Source organism: Mesoplodon densirostris, chromosome 12, assembly GCF_025265405.1.
Source record: "Mesoplodon densirostris isolate mMesDen1 chromosome 12, mMesDen1 primary haplotype, whole genome shotgun sequence".
NCBI classification, from domain to species: Eukaryota; Metazoa; Chordata; class Mammalia; order Artiodactyla; family Ziphiidae; genus Mesoplodon; species Mesoplodon densirostris.
In genome coordinates, this window is record NC_082672.1 from 102,963,372 (window position 1) to 102,978,982 (window position 15,611).

The 15,611-nt window shown below is 39.7% G+C and overlaps 1 pseudogene; it reads left to right on the top strand.

Moving 5' to 3' along the window:
• The first annotated feature begins 9,306 nt into the window (after window positions 1-9,306).
• Window positions 9,307-15,369, top strand: LOC132499912 (UDP-N-acetylglucosamine--peptide N-acetylglucosaminyltransferase 110 kDa subunit-like; annotated as a pseudogene).
• The last annotated feature ends 242 nt before the right edge of the window (window positions 15,370-15,611 follow it).

Here is a 15,611-nt window from a genome sequence, read left to right on the forward strand (position 1 = left end):
TTTACAAATTACATATCGACCTATGCTAAATATTATACCGACCCATGCTAATGAATTCAGTACAGAAAACAAAAAACACTGCACTCAAGCAAACTACATATATATGTGTGTGTGTGTGTATATATATATATATATATATATATATATATATATATATATATATACATATAACTTAAATGCATTTATATCCTAGCATGTCCCATAAAGCATTGTGGTAACTCACCGGAATACATACAATCAAATATAATGGCAAAAGCACTTAATATAAACAAGGCCAAGGAAACATAGACAGAAGATGAAGAAAAGATGAGGGAAATGTGAACAGGAGGAAGTGTAGTTAATCGAGTTGTATGTTTTGACCTTAAGAGTCTCTGTGTGGGGACTTCCCTGGTGGCACAGTGGTTGGGAATCCGCCTGCCAGTGCAGGGGACATGGGTTCGAGCCCTGGTCTGGGAAGATCCCACATGCCGCGGAGCAAATAAGCCCGTGTGCCACAACTACTGAGCCTGTGCTCTAGGGCCCATGAGCCACAACTACTGAAGCCCGCGTGCCACAACTACTGAAGCCCCAGCGCCTAGAGCCCATGCTCGGCAACAAGAGAAGCCACAGCAATGAGGAGCCTGCACACCACAATGAAGAGTAGCCCCCACTCTCCCCAACTAGAGACAGCCTGTGTGCAGCAACAAAGACCCAACATGGCCAAAAATAAATAATAAATAAATTTATTTTAAAAAAAGATTCTCCGTGGATAAAACAACATGTAAATAATTGGTTACAAAGCCACATTATTTGAAGGTGCCAGACTGCACATTAACAGTCTGACACAAAGGGACAGCACAGGAAAACTATTCAAAGATAGAGATTTTTAAATATTTGCAGTTTGAAACCGTTTAGAGCACGTATAATGAGCTCGACAGACATTTCAACACTCAACATGTTAATCACATGTTCAAAGTATGTCTCAAAGTCATTGCAAATAGCTGTTGTCTCTGTCCCTGATATCCAAAACTGATCTGTGATGTGTAAAACTCAGGACGTATTGATATCCACTTTTTGGCATCTGAACAGGAAACAAAGTTGTTTCGCAGTGATAATAAAGAATGAAGTAAATGCAAAAGGATACAAAAGACAAAGTACTGAGGGAATGTATTAACAGAACAAGTCAAACTAAATTCTGGTGAACTGGGGCCTACGATTGTACACACTCCATGGAAATACCCCAGCCTAAATACTGGCATAGGAGGAAGGGTACTGCGAAGCCCATCACAGTATAATCCTTTAAAATGTCCCTTTCAAGGTTGGCTCCACTCAACACTGAGTATAGGAAATCTTCCCATCAGGCAGAAACACTGGCTGCCCAATGATTGACCAAGAAATTAACACACTAATGAATAAATGATGCTAATTTATTTCTAGCCCTGACAATGGGAAACAGCACACACTCTGTGTCAATGGTATGTCCTCTTTCCCACTTTTCTAAGTGGGAAATTATGTTTTTCCCTTCATTGCTTTATATCATGTGTGGCAGGCATGATGGGAAATGGCTATCAATGGTTCTGTTGTTGATTTCTACCTTCATTTCATTGTGGCTAAAGAGGATACTTTGTATGATTTCAATTTCTTAAAAATGTATTGGTACTTGTATTGTGGCCTAACATATGGTCTTTCCCGGAGAGTGTTCCATGTGTACTTGAGAAAAAATGTGTATTCTGCTGTTGTTGAGTGGAGTGATCTATATACGGCTGTTAGGTTTAGTTGGTTAAATGTGTTATTCAGTCCCCCTACCTCTCTACTGATCTTCTGTCTAGATGTGTTTTCCATTATTGAAGGCAAGGTATTGATCTCCAACTATTATTTTAGAACTATCTATTTCTTCCTTCAATTCTGTCAATGTTTGCTTCACATATTTGGGGGTTGTTTGGTACATATATGTTTATAGGTGTTCTATCTTCTTGATAGATTGAACTTGTTATCAACATATAGTGGCCTCCTTTTCCTCTTGTGATAGTTTTTGATTTAAAGTTTATTTTGTGTGATAGTAACATAGCCATCCCAGATCTATCTTCCTTCCTTCCTTCCTTCCTTTCTTTTTCTGTCTCTCTTTCTTTCTTTTTTGTTACTAGTTGCATGGGATATTTTATTCTATGCTTTAACTTTCAAGCAACTTGTGTCTTTTGAAATCAAGTGAGTTTTTTGCGGACAGCATATACTTGGATTATGGTTGTTTTTAAAGTCCATTCTGCCAATGTTTATCTTTTTATTGGAGAGCTTAATCCACTTACTTTTTCAAAAATTACTGATGAGGAAGAACTTAATTCTGTCTATTTCCTGCTTGTTTTCTGTATGTCTTATGCATTTTTTGCCCCTCATTTACTCCATTACTGACTTCTGTGCTTAGCCGATTTTCTTGTGGTGAACTCTTGATTCCCTTTTCATTTCTTTTTGCATATAGTCTATTGATATTTTCTTTGTGGTTATCAAGAAGATGACATTTACCATTCTAAAGTTAAAACAATATAATTTCAGTTGAAACCAACTTCAGTAGCACACAGAAACTCTGTTCCTCTACAGTTCCGTTCCTCCTCTTTACATTATTATTGTCACAAATTACACCTTTATACTTCGTGAGCTCAATAACATGGATTTATGATTATTTTATACATTTGTGTTTTCAATCATGTAAGAAATTAAAAGTAGAGCTACAAGCCAATAACACAATACTGGCTTTAGTATTTGCCCATGTATTTATCTTTACTGGAGATTTCTATTTCTTTCTACAGCTTTGAGATGCTGTCTAGTATCCTTTCATTTCAACCTGAAGGTTCAATTTAGCATTTCTCATAGGGAAGTGGTAGGAAGTTGTAAAATAAATGCCCTCAGCCTTTGTTCATCTGGGAATGCGTTAATTTCTCCCTACGTTTTGAAACCAGTTTGGCCAAATATAGAATTCTTGGTGGACAATTCTTTTTTCTTTCAGCACTTTAAATATGTCTGGCCTCTTGCTTCCGTGGTTTCATATAGGAAATTAGCTCTAATCTTTTTGAGGATCCCTGCTTTGTAACAAATTTCTTTTTTCTTTCTCCTTTGGGAGAAAAGATTCTTTCTGTGTCGTTTGGCTTCTGAGAGTTTGATTATACTGGTTTTTGCTGTGGGGTTCTTTGAGTTTCTCTTAGTCCTGAAATCAGCTAAAGATTTATAGCAACCAAACACATAGTGAACCAGGGAAGAGGCAATTTGAAAATGGCAGGAAAGCTTTGTGGCATTTTTACTTGCCCTTGCCCCATCCACTGTTAGTGTAGTGATGGTGTTAAAGTGGTGGAGTCTTAATGCAGTGATAGTCTTAAAGTAGCAGCAGACCATTCCTAGTATGGGACCCTCAATCCTGCTTCAGGAGGGAGCAGAGGAGACCGTACTCTCAGATTATTATGTGTATCTGTTCTAACCTGTCTGGGAGCTACCTGAAGGACTGACACAAGATGCTTATCTCTGTCTTAGCTAACCTGGAACACAGTCTGGAAAAGCAGTGGTCAATGCTCAAAAAAAGTGCAAGGTGAACTAACAAAGCACAGGTGGCTGGGGCAGAAGACTGTGCATTGAAATACAATAGACCACAGAAGATGCAGGAGCCAAAGTTGGGGGAGATTCTTTGGGAAATTAGAACCTACATAAAGTACACATGTGTCCAGAGAAATTAGGAAAGCCACATGCATACTCGAGATAAGATGCATGTTCTGAAAACACCAGAGGAGTCTCTAAGCTTTTACCGTGGGCTGAGCCCTGAACTCAATGCAGGTCAGCTAAATGTTGAAGGAGTGATCCAGCAATCTGCACAATGGGCAGAGGTGTGTGGTTTTGGGTGTGCATGTGGATGTGCTTGTGTGTATTTATTTTTGTTTGTTTTAGGTGCAGGAATTCAAGGAAATCTCTGTCAAAACATTAGCTAAACATGAACTAAAGGAACAGAGACTTCAGTGCGTACATACGATAAGGAAAACAGTCATTGCAAAAATAGTTTGGAAAGGTCCCTAAACAAACAGACTACTACAGCCTCCAACAAGCAAAAGCCCAGGGAACCCTGGGAAAGTGGGAGAATCTGATTTCCATAGATACCACATTATACTATTTGAAAGACAAATTTTCAACCAAAAAAATCACAAGGTATACAAAGACATGGAAAAGTATGGTCCATTTAAGAAAACAAATTAATTGATGAAACCATCCCTAAGGAAGCCCAGACATTTCTCCACTGCATATTCTGGCCTCCTTTGTCATAGATTCATTGACCATAAGTGCATGGGTTTCTTTCTGGGCTCTCTATTCTGTTCCAGTGATCGATGTTTTTGTGCTAGTACCATACTGTTTTGATTAGTGTAGGTTTGTAGCACAGTCTGAAGCCAGGGAGCATGATTCCTCCAGTTGTGTTCTTCTTTCTCAAGACTGTTTTAACTATTCAGGATCTTTTGTGTTTCCATACAAACTTTAAAGTTATTTGTTCTAGGTCTGTGGAAAATGCCCTTGATATGTTGATACAGACTGCATTGAATCCGTCGATTTCCTTGGGTATGATGGTCACTTTAACAATATTAATTCTTCCAATCCGTGACCATGGTATATCTTTCCAGCTGTTTGTGTCATCTTTAACTTCTTGTATCAGTGTCATATAGTTCCCTGGGTACAGGTCTTTTACCTCCTTAGGCAGATTTATTCTTCTGTATTTTATTCTTTTTTATGCAATTGTAAATGGGATTGTTTCCTTAATTTCTCTTTCTGATAGTTCACTGTTAGTGTATAGAAATACAGTAGATTTCTAGATATAAATTTTGTATCCTGCAAATTTACCAAGTTCATTTTTGAGCTCTAATAATTTTTGGATGGTGTCTTTCAGATTTTCTATGTATCATGCCATCTGCAAACAGTGACAGTTTTACTTTTTCCTTTCCATTTTGGAGTCCTTTTATTTATTGACTTTTCTTGTCTGATTGCTGTGGCTAGGACTTCCAAAAGGACCTTCAATAAAAGTGGTGAGAGTGGGCATCCTTGTCTTGTTCCTGATCTCAGGGGAAATGCTTTCAGCTTTTCACCATTGAGTATGTTAGCTATGAGCTTGTCGTATATGGCCTTAATTATGTTGAGGTATGTTCCCTCTATGCCCACTTTCTGGAGAGTTTTTACCATGAATGGATATTGAATTTTTTTCAAAAGCTTTTTCTTCATCTATTGAGATGATCATATGGTTTTTAGTCTTCAATTTGTTACTGTGATGATAAGAGACCTAAGAGAGCTACAGAGGCTAAGTGACCTTTCCTTCCCTGAATGGGTAGGTATCCTTGTTCTGCCTTCTAATTGAGTTAGTATCTGAGTAAAGAACTGCCAGGTGTCATTTAGTTCACAATACACTGTTGTGGCAATATAGAAATGAATTTGCCTAAATCATTTGGCTTTTCTAAATTATAGTAAATGAATATACTGAATGAATACTTCAACTTAAGGAAATGTTCTTAAAAATATATTAATGTAGACACTTCAGCGGAGAATTGAAAACAAAACAAATAATTCAGGTAAAATTAAAGTACACTCAGTTGTATCCAGTTTCCTCTTGTAAATCTCTCTTTTTCATTTGAGTGGACAGTCACTGGAGAATATCTGACTTGGGGCTAAGGAAATCTAAGCCTTCTTGGCCACACTGTATTCCCTTATGCCGTTTAATAAAGACACCAGTTGGGTTGCTGAAAAAATAGTGGGAAAAAATCAATGCCTCACATCCAAAGGGCAGCTCTTGAAAATATGTGGATTGTCGTAGTCATTTTGCTCTTCTGGCCTCAGAAGTTCTAATCTTAACCTTAGCCCCTCACGCAGAGAGACATTTTAAACCAATTCGCACATTACTCATTATGTGACTGTTGAATAAGAGAAACCCAGCTCTTTTCCTGTGCTTTCAACCAGTTATCTTCTTCAAAACTTTGTTTGGATTGTTATACCTTAATCTTGCCTGGCAAGGGACTTATGGGAAGGTTGTTATTGTTTGAAAGTTTGGTGCCAGTATCTGCAAAGAAAGAAGAAAGTAAAGAAGGAAAGGTGTGTTTATCAAACATCCCAATAGTGAAGGTGTGTGAAAGCAACTTTTGAAAAAGTGAATCTGTCAGAGTTTAGCCATATTCTTACATTTTATTTTATTCATTGAACATAAGTAATTATCAGTGAATCCTTTCTAGATTTTCTAGTTTCCCAAAGTTCCCTGTATTCACATTCTAAGGTGAAAAATGGTATTTTAAGTCACTGCTCTCCACCTTATATTATTTATAATCACTCCTCATGACCTCTTCCTTCAAAGAAACGTGATCCTGAGAAGTGTCCTTTGTTTGTCTTTGTGGAATAAGTGATGGGGATGCATCCTGGAGACCTGTGAGATGTTTAAATTGTGGCCTAATGAAACTAGGATGGAGAGTTCTGGAAAGATCTGGAAAGATGGCTGGTAGAGTGTGGCCAGATGTGGGAGAAGAGATACATACAGAGAGAGGGAGAGGAAATTTTCAGAGGGAGACAATTAAACAAATAATTCAATAAGTTTTGTTGTGTGGTGTGGGATGCAAGCCTTTCTCTCCCCCTTTCCTTCACAATCTCTTTGTTAAAGACTGTGTATTTCATTAGCTTTACTAAGATAGGATTTGCCGTTTTCTTTGGATACTGAGAATGGACCCATGGAAACAGTTACATTTGGGTTATCTCTGACTGTCTTTAATGAAGAACATAAATATTGGCCACACTATCTATGCACATGCTATCACTATGCCTTTTTTGTTCTCTGTTCATATATCTAAGTCCTCTTCTTTGAGGTCAATCTCAAACCTCATCTGAAATGTACATTTATTGATAGATTCAACCCATAATGAACTGTCCCTTCTTTGTGCTCCTTAGGCTCTGATTATTTATAAAAACTCATTTTTGAACTTAGACACTGTCCAATATGATATATTAGTTATTTCATCAGCATATGTTATATCCTCAACACAGTTATAAGCTTTTGTGGGGCTGGGATCATACATTCTGTAATTTTTCTCAGTACTTACACTTACTTTGATAGAAAGCGCATTCATTCATCTAAACATCATTTATTGAGTGTTAATTAAATGTCTCAACTCAGTCAATATTGTTTGAATGAATGCATGCATGAATGACGGAGTATGCAATAGGTAGCCTAATGTACCGCCCGATGTGAAAAAACCAAAAACATAAACACAAAAGCAAGCCGAAAAGTGGACCAGGACTTTCTGTAAAATATCCTGCTTTTGTTGGATGAGGCCATGAAAATCAAAATGCTCCTGAAAGGTCTTAAGAGCTGACCAAGAATAGTAAACAACTGAAATTCTCTCAGGCTTATTCAACCCTATCACTGGACACATTTATACCTCTCAGGAATGTTATTAAAAGAAGAGATTAATAAAGCTTTTATAGATGAGTTGATAAATCTCTAAATATTTGAATCTTCATTTCCTCCTAGGTTTCTCTAGTTTGGGTTTCCAAAAGATTTCAAGAAACCACAGGATAATTAAAAAATTAGACATTATCTTTCTTACCTTCATGTTTTTTGATGGTAAACACATTTTATTTTCTCCATAGTGCTGCCCAATTTCCACCAGTACAGTTCTTAAGTGAATTTTGCTCTGGATGGTGGTATATATAAGATGTAAATGAATTGTTTGTATATGTTTTAGAATTCTTCAAAAGGGCCTGGCCATGGGAATGCATTGAATCTTACTTAAATAAGTAAAGTAACTTCCTCAGAATTATTATTTTATTCTGGTTAGGATACTCTCTGCCCTGGTTTGTTAAAATTTCCCTCTAGAGTGGTTTTAATTTTGTTTCTGATAGGGTCCTAGGATTTATTGCCACACCCATCCTGCATCTGGTTTTCTTTGAATTACTCTCCTTGCAGTTTCTGATTCATACAGGGCCTTACAGGTTAGTGACAACCTGGCCATCACAACTCTGGGAAGGACAGGCCTACTTTTCAGAGGTGTTGATGTTTTCTGTACCTGAAGGTTTTCAAGAGATATCAATCTTCCTCACCACCTCCCTTGGCCCTCTTAATGGACTAAGCAGTTCCTCATGAAAGTTCTGTAGGATATCTGTACTAACTTCTCCATATTGTTCCATCCTGAGTCTAAATTCCTGGCCTCAAGGTAATGTTAGATTTCTAGCTCCAGCCCCTATGTACATAAGGCCTATACTAGGGAACGGAACCCATACACATCAGTCTGCTCTTATTTCTCTGGATTTAATTTCTCTGTTACTTTCTGAAACATGCAGGTGTTCCTTTCTTTCTTTTAATCTCAGCTATGTGCTTTTAACATTTTCAAAACTGACCCAGAATTTACATGTGTCTCCAGTAAGAGTACATTAAATTGAGCTTAGTCTGCTCTTCTACTGGCATATTTGAGATCCAAATAATTTGCTACTTAACTGGATTCAGTTACCTGTATATTTCAGGCACCTAAAACTCACCATGTTCCAAATTTCCCCCTTTATTGTTAGTAATTTTCTTGGGAATCTGGATAACATTTGATGGAATAAAGTTAGTGAGTGGCCCAGGATTGCCTGAAATTTTGTTTGTCAGAGTGGCCAGGGAAAGTTAAGCAAAGAAGAAAACCAAATGAAAAACAGAATCACATTATTATGGCTGAGACAAGATTCCATGCAGAACTCTCTGTAGAGCTGGGTTGGGTCATAACTTATGCCAGAGCTCTAGGTGGGGTTGACATCATCTCATGCCAAGCTCTCAGTTCTGGGCTAACGTCATCTCTGGTCCACTCTATGGAGTGGAAACTTTGGAGGAATGGCCAATGTGTTCCACAGTGTAGGAAGAGGGAAACTGTGAACGTTACTTTCTAAATTGTGGAGGAACTAACCACTGTAAATGTGCCTTGAACTATGGTGTTTAATTTGACCAGGCAGATCAATGACTTTCCCCTTGAATGAAATGCTGCTACATATATGAGCAGAAAAACAAAACTGGTGTAAGGAATAGATAGCTAGTGGGAAGCAGCCACATAGCACAGGAAGATCAGCTCTGTGCTTTGTGACCACCTAGAGGGGTGAGATAGGGAGGGTGGGAGGGAGGGAGATGCAAGAGGGAAGAGATATGGGGACATATATATATGTATAACTGATTTACTTTGTTAGAAAGCGGAAACTAACACACCATTGTAAAGCAATTATACTCCAATAAAGATGTTTAAAAAAAAACTAGTATAAGGAGATGGAGAGACTGGGAGTCTTATTTTCCCAGCAATTAACTTTTCCTCGACCATGACCTTCCCTTTGAGTCTCCTAGACCTTGGGGATGATCGCAACCCCTTGGGTTGGGTGATGGCAACCCCATCTTCACTAGAACCTCTATAGTTCACTTTGATTTTTCCCACTCCGTCTATCCATCCCATGTATGCAGTCAGACATTTGATCTTGGACTTTTACTGACAAAATATCCTTGAATATAACCATTTCTTTTCACTCCCACTGCTACTGCTTTGGTCACTGCCTTAACTAGGGCTTTATCTTTAAGTTCTTTATATAAATATATAAATATCTATATATAAATAAAATATACAAATAAATAAAATGTAATATTAATTCTGATGATTTTAAAGTCTTTTCTTGATAAAGACTTTTCCTGATAAATATACACAATATCTTATATAAATATTTGTGTATTATCTGTTCTTTTCTTAGAATTTTAGTCATATGATTCTATCTCTTGGTATGTCTAGAACTTTTTGATTGAAGGCTGACTATTTTATTTGGCTTTTAAAATTTTTCTCAGTGGAAATGTTGTTTTGCTTCAAAATATTTTACTCTACCTGGAAGTAGCAAATCTTCAAAATACAATTTTTTTAATGCTTTCAAATATCAACACTGTAGGTGTCACAAAATCTAGAAAAATGACATTTGAAAATGAACTGCTGCCAGATGTGTCTCTATAAAACTTTTTCCCCACTCTTGTAGCTATATATTCTTTAACTGCCTCCTCATATGACAGTTTATGTGTTTTAGAAATAAAATTTTAAGAAATAAACTTTGTAGTTTATAGACATAGATTTCTTTTCACATGGTTGATTAGAGTTTGCTTTTAGTTATTAATAGTTTAGAAAAGTTTATTTCAGCGTCACAATTTATTATTGATAATGTCGCATTAATGTTCATTGTTAACTTTGAGAAAACCTCTATGGATTACTTCTTCATAAATATTTACTATTATAAATGCATTACTGATTTCAGTACTGCTATAGGTTTGTGCATTACAGGAATTCTGCTAAAATACTCATTCACACCATTCCATTACACACATTATTGATGGGGTATATTCTTTTATTTATTTATGTTTGAGTGTGTTGTGTCTTCGTTGCTGTGCGCAGGCTTTCTCTAGTTGCAGCGACCGGGGGATACTCTTTGTTGCGGTGTGCAGGCTTCTTATTGCGGTGGCTTCTCTTGCTGCAAAGCACAGGCTCTAGGCACACAAGTTTCAGTAGTTGTGGCTCGCAGGCTCAGTCGTTGTGGCTCACGGGCTCTAGAGCAAAGGCTCCATAGTCGTGGCACACGGTCTTAGTTGCTCCGCAGCATGTGGGATCTTCCCGGACCAGGGCTCGAACCCGTGTCCCCTGCATTGGCAGGTGGCTTCCTAACCACTGTGCCATCAGGGAAGCCCCTGGAGTATATTGGTTTTATTTATTTTTTTGCAGTATGCTGGCCTCTCACTGTTGTGGCCTCTCCCCGTTGTGGGGCACAGGCTCCGGACATGCAGGCTCAGTGGCCATGGCTCACAGGCCTAGCCACTACGCAGCATTTGGGATCTTCCCTGACTGGGGCACAAACCCGTGTCCCCTGCATCGGCAGGCAGACTCTCAACCACTGCACCACCAGGGAAGCCCTGGAGTATATTCTTGACAGAAGGAAATTTCCGTTTTGACTAAGCATTGAAGAAAACTGAATCTTTGACTTATCTTTCACATGCCTGATGATTGAAATAATTTTCCACAGAATAACTTCTGGTTTTATACTTTTCAGTTCTTTTTTTCTTCTTCAAACGCACATGCTTTGAGAGCTGTGAAGTGCAAGACATGGCTATACTGTAAGGTGGTTTTTGTCCTTACGCTTCTGTGTCTTGTGCTAGTTATGTCAGTAGGGTAGTCAGTAAGAGTACTGGAAGTTATTCCTGTAATGGGATATTATATAGTCAATTACATATGGTGCTGTCTGAAAATCACATAATAGCCTCACTTAAAACATCTCCTTATCCAGATTTCAAAAAAGCCTGTGACCAATCCAAGATGATCCAACATAGCAGAATATGATAGAAGGAAAATTGACAAAGAAATAGATGCTGGACTTACCTGATGGAAATTAAAATATCTCACATTTGACAATTTTTCAAAAACCTATAATTACATGAACTAATTTCTAGGGTTCTTCGTAGGACCTCAAAAGGAACCCATAGAGTTGTGGAACAACAATAGAAGCTACTGCGATGAGAAGCCTGGGCACCGCAACAAAGAGTAGCCCCCGCTCGCCGCAACTAGAGAAAGCCTGTACGCAGCACTGAAGACCCAACACAGCCAAAATAAAAATAAATAAATAAAAATAAATAAATTTATCTTTTAAAAAGTAATACTCAGGTTTGAGGCATGAGAAATTTGATGAGGAGAAATTAGCTAATGTTTGCAGAACTTTTAAAATATCAAACTCAGTCTCTAAGATTTTAGCATTCTATACAACATCAGTTACTTATTATTGGTTTGGGAAGGCCAATTTAAAATTTTCTCATCTTACTGTATTGAAATTCACGGCCCTAATGTTGTCCACGTTGACTATATGAATGATGAAGAAAAGTCAATCATGTATTTCATTTCCAACTGGACAGAAAACAATATTTTAAAAAGTGTTTGGCCTACTGATTTTTGATTTCTTCTAAGGCAAATGGATAGGTAATTTTTATTCCCTGATTAGAAGAAAAATGGTGGAAGAGGGCAGGGTTAAGAATTAAGATTTCAAGAGCATGAGAGGTAGATGGCCAACCACAGTTCCTAAGGTTCAGTGCCTGTAACTGTTGCCGCCGCTTACGCATGCCAAAGCAGTGGTACGGCTGCTGCGCTCGTGTTTGCTACCACTAGAAACATTCTTGCCAGTAGTGGCGGCAGCGGGACTCCATTACCCCCTTTTTTCACTCTCTCCAGAAACTCCAGGTGGCGTCTTCCGTGGGTAACGTGGCCGACAGCACAGAACCAACAAAACGTATGCTTTCCTTCCAAGGGTTAGCTGAGCTGGCACATCGAGAATATCAGGCAGGAGATTTTGAGACATCTGAGAGACACTGCATGCAGCTCTGGAGACAAGAGCCAGGCAATACTGGTGTACTTTTATTACTTTCACCTATACACTTCCAGTGTCGAAGGCTGGACAGATCTGCCCACTTTAGTACTCTGGCAATTAAACAGAACCCTCTTCTGGCAGAAGCCTATTCAAATTTGGGGAATGTGTACAAGGAAAGAGGGCAGTTGCAGGAAGCAACTGAGCATTACCGGCATGCATTGCGTCTCAAACCAGATTTCATCGATGGTTATATTAACCTGGCAGCCGCTTTGGTAGCAGCAGGCGACATGGAAGGGGCAGTACAAGCTTAAATCTCTGCTCTTCAGTACAATCCTTCTTTGTACTGTGTTCGCAGTGACCTGGGGAACCTGCTCAAAGCCCTGGGTGGCTTAGAAGAAGCCAAGGCATGTTATTTGAAAGCAATTGAGATGCAACCGAACTTTGCAGTAGCTTGGAGTAATCTTGGCTGTGTTTTCAACGCACAAGGGGAGATTTGGCTTGCAATTCATCACTTTGAAAAGGCTGTCACCCTTGACCCCAATTTTCTGGATGCTTATATCAATTTAGGAAATGTCTTCAATGAGGCACGGATTTTTGACAGAGCTGTGGCAGCTTACCTTCGTGCCCTAAGCTTGAGTCCAAATCATGCAGTGGTACAACCTGGCTTGTGTATACTACGAGCAAGGCCTGATGGATGTGGCAATAGACACCTACAGGCGAGCTATTGAATTGCAACCACATTTCCCTGATGCTTACTGCAACCTAGCCAACGCTCTCAAAGAGAAGGGCAGTGTTGCTGAAGCAGAAGATTGTTATCATACAGCTCTCCGGCTGTGTCCCACCCATGCAGACTCTCTGAATAACCTAGCCAATATCAAAGGAGAACAGGGAAACAGTGAAGAGGCAGTTCGCTTGTATCGTAAAGCATTAGAGCTCTGCCCAGACTTTGCTGATGCCCATTCAAATTTAACAAGTGTATTGAAGCAGCAGGGGAAACGGCACGAAGCTCTGATGCATTATAAGGAGGCTATTCGAATCAGTCCTACCTTTGCTGATGCGTACTGTAATATGGGAAACACTCTATGGGAGATGCAGGATGTTCAGGGAGCCTTGCAGTGTTATACTCGTGCCGTTCAGATCAACCCTGCATTTGCGGATGCCCACAGCAATCTGACTTCCATTCACCAGGATTCAGGGAATATTCCAGAAGCAATTGCTTCTTATCGCACTGTTCTGAAGCTTCAACCTGATTTTCCTGACGCTTATTGTCATTTGGCTCATTGCCTGCAGGTTGTCTGTGATTGGACAGACTATGATGAGCGAATGAAGAAGTTGGTCAGCATTGTGGCTGACCAGTTGGAGAAGAATAGGTTGCCTTCTGTGCAGCCTCAACATAGTATGCTCTATCCTCTTCCTCATGGCTTCAGGAAGGCTATTGCTGAGAGGCATGGGAACCTCTGCTTGGCTAATATAAGTGTCCTTCATAAACCACCGTATGAACATCCAAAAGACTTGAAGCTCAGTGATGGTCGACTGCGTGTAGGATACGTGAGTTCTGACTTTGGGAATCATCCTACTTCTCACCTTATGCAGTCTATTCCAGGCATGCACAATCCTGATAAATTTGAGATATTCTGTTATGCCCTGAGCCCACATGATGGCACAAACTTCCGAGCGAAGGTGATGGCAGAAGCCAATCATTTCACTGATCTTTCTCAGATTCCATGCAATGGGAAAGCAGCTGATCGCATCCATCAAGATGGTATACACATCCTTGTAAATATGAATGGTTATACCAGGGGTGCTCGAAATGAACTCTTTGCTCTCAGGCCAGCTCCTATTCAGGCAATGTGGCTGGGGTACCCTGGGACTAGTGGCATGCTTTTCATGGATTATATCATCACTGATCAGGAAACGTCACCTGCTGAAGTTGCTGAGCAGTATTCTGAGAAACTGGCTTATATGCCCCATACATTCTTTATTGGTGATCATGCTAATATGTTCCCTCACCTGAAGAAAAAAGCCGTCATCGATTTTGAGTCCAATGGGCACCTTTATGACAATCGGATTGTGCTGAATGGCATCGACCTCCAAGCATTTCTTGATAGTCTATCAGATGTGCAAATAGTCAAGATGAAATGTCCTGATGGAGAAGACAGCGCAGACAGCAGTAATACAGCTCTTAATATGCCTGTCATTCCTATGAATACTGTTGCAGAAGCAGTTATTGAAATGATTAACAGAGGACAAATTCAGATTACAATGAATGGATTCAGTATTAGCAATGGCCTGGCAACTACCCTGATCAACAATAAGGCTGCCACTGGAGAGGAGGTTCCCCGTACCATTATTGTAACCACACGTTCTCAGTGTGGGTTACCGGAAGATGCCACTGTGTACTGTAACTTTAATCAGTTATACAAAATTGACCCATCTACTTTGCAGATGTGGGCAAATATTCTGAAGCGTGTTCCCAATAGTGTACTGTGGCTGTTGTGTTTTCCAGCAGCAGGAGAAGCTAATATTCAACAGTACACACAAAATGTGGGCCTTCTCCCAAACTGTATCATTTTTTCCCCTGTTGCTCCTAAAGAGGAACATGTTCGGAGAGGCCAGCTGGCTGATGTCTGCTTGGACACTCCACTCTGTAATGGCCACACCACAGGGATGGATGTCCTTTGGGCAGGGACCCCCATGGTGACTATGCCAGGAGAGACTCTTGCTTCCCGAGTTGCAGGTTCCCAGCTCACTTGTTTAGGCTGTCTTGAGCTGATTGCTAAAAATAGGCAAGAATATGAAGAGATAGCTGTGAAACTGGGAACTGATCTCGAATACCTGAAGAAAATTCGTGGCAAAGTCTGGAAGCAGAGAACATCTAGCCCTCTGTTCAACACCAAACAATACACAATGGAACTAGAGCGGCTCTATCTACAGATGTGGGAGCATTATGCAGCTGGCAACAAACCTGATCACATGATTAAGCCTGTTGAAGTCACTGAGTCGGCCTAAATAACGACTGTGTGCCCAGGAGAATTATCCCTGTAGCTGAGCCTCAACCTTCTGGGGGAAAGGGAACTACTTTTTCAATATCATGGTGCAGATGGGTGACAGACAATGATAAGAAATAGCACAGCCAGACTTGCTTCCTGCATGATCACGATAGGGAGAGACCCAAGAGATGCGAAACTGCTGTTCCACAAGGAGTCTCCATCGAATTTTGCAGCAGCCAGGTGTCTGGAGGGTCTGGAAGG